Genomic DNA, 2248 nt, shown 5'->3' with positions numbered 1-2248 from the left:
GTCCCAATCATACTAAATCCCAGATTCTAAAAGAATTGATTATTTCATTGTGAGGACATTCCTTTAACGAATGTAGATCAGCCACTGTTCTGCAGGCTACAGTTTTAGAGTTAATAAAAGACTATCCTTTCCTTTTCTCTTCTTTTCTCTTCCTTTCCTTTTCTCTTCCTTTCCTTTCTTTTCCCTTTCCTTTTCTTTCCTTCCTTTTTCTCTTTTCTCTTCCTTTCCTTCCCTTCCTTTTCCTTTCCTTCCTTTTTTCTCTTCTCTTCTCTTCCTTTCCTTTCTTTTCCTTTCCTTTCCTTTCCCTTCTTTTCCTTTCCTTTCCTTCCTTTTTTCTCTTCCTTTCCTTTTCTCTTCTTTTTGAAGGATGAGTTCTTTTTGTTTCAGGAAGCAGCTCAGTGTGGTCAAAAGTGCTCTACAATGTCCCAAATGCAATCCAGTTCTGGGCACAGCTCATCCTCACCTTCTGTAATGGCTTTCCAAGATACGATCTCATGAACTAACTAAATGAGCCACTCATTCAACTTTTGGTCACAATATAGACATTTTTCAGCTCTCTGTCTTTTTTCTCTGTGGGAGGCGAGGCTGATCTCTTGGAAATGGTCATGTATCTTGTTGGGAGAGTCTACATTAAGATATAAGCAGCACAGTGCCATCCAGGCTGAAGGAGCTCACCATTTTATAGGATGACCCTCTTCCATTCTGAGTTCAAATCTGGCCCCAGACTCTTACTAGCTGCATGGCCCTGGGCCAGTCACTTAACCCAGTTGGTCCCCTGGTTTGAGCTCCACAATTTCCTGAACTGGGTTTGGGTCTGCTGGGCTCAATCACTCTCAGCCAGCTAGGAAGCTCTGGTTCAGTGACACAATTATAGGCTTGCCTTTGGTCGGAGGGTCCTGCATTAGATATTTTCCTGTAGGCTCCAGACTGAGTTAGAAGCTAGAACTGAGACTCCACTCTGCTCCTGGGGTCAAGCCACCTCACTGTTGCTCATTTTAGAGCTTGCTTTTTGGTTCATTCACAAGCTAGGTCCTAAGACGGGTCCTCACCCTAGACTACCACCCCTTGACACAGGTCCCCTCTTCAGCCTCTTCAGCATGGATCTGTGACCCAGAGCTGGGCAGCGAGTGACAGAACTGCGAGCCGGCAGCTGTTCCCACACCCTACCCAAGTTTAGACCCCTCCATGCTGGATCTGGGATCCCTTCCTTCCTGGTATCTGGCCTCTCCTTCCATTGGAATGCTCTGAAATGCACGCTCCCAGCCAGACTCCACTCCAGTGTCCATGGGCTGATCTTCCTAGACTGGCTGACTTGGACTGGAAGAATGACGCCCTGTGATTTTCCCTTGGATTTTTCAGTCAAGATTCTATCTGGTGCCATTTCTAGATCTGTTTGGAGGAACTTGGGGTGGGGGTGCTTCTTCCTGCTACTCTATCTCTTGGTTCCTCCTCCACCTTTACAACCTTTACCTTCCATCTTAGAATCAACACTATGTGTCAATTCCAAGGCAGAAGAACAATAAGAGCTAGGTAATTGGGGTGAAGTGACTTGCCCAAGGTCATACAGTATCTAAGGCCACATTTTTTTTAACCCTTTCCTTCTGCCTTAGAAGCAATATTGTATATTGGTTCCAAGGCAGAAGAGCTGTCAGGATTCAGAGGAAGAACTGTGGGAGTAGAAACACAAAAGCAAAACAAGTGCTTGAACACATGGGTTGATGGGGATATGATTGGGGATGTAGACTCTAAATGAAGAAGAGCTGTAAGGGCTGGGTCATGGGGATTAAGTGACTTGCCCAGGGTCACACAGTTACAAAGTATCTGAGACTAGATTTGGATCCAGGATCTCCTGTCTTTAGACCTGGCTCTCAATCCACCAAGCCACCTAGCTGCCCCCTGCCCCTTTACATTTTAACCATTGCTCCCAGTTCAGTTCCTGGGGCAAAGCAAGAGTTCAAACCCCACCGATGACCCCTCAGATATATGACAACTAGAGGTTCTCCCCTGAGTCATCTCTTTTAGATTAAATACTCCTAGTTTCTTGAACCAGTAAGTATGTCCTTCAGCACCTTGGGCCACCCTTCAAGTCTCCTTCCTAGGTGGACCTTCAGCTTCCATTTGAACTTCTATCTCTTGAAGCAGCCCAAAATTGTTAGACAGCCCTCCTTGTCCTCCCTTTGAAGCAAAATCTGCTCTTCTTCTTTCTTCTTTCTTCTTTCTTCTTCTTCTTCTTCCTCTTCTTCTTCTT

The sequence above is a fragment of the Gracilinanus agilis genome, chromosome 1 (assembly GCF_016433145.1).
Source record: "Gracilinanus agilis isolate LMUSP501 chromosome 1, AgileGrace, whole genome shotgun sequence".
Classification (NCBI taxonomy): domain Eukaryota; kingdom Metazoa; phylum Chordata; class Mammalia; order Didelphimorphia; family Didelphidae; genus Gracilinanus; species Gracilinanus agilis.
The sequence above is the reverse complement of the archived record's forward strand: the minus strand, read 5'-3'. Positions refer to the sequence as shown.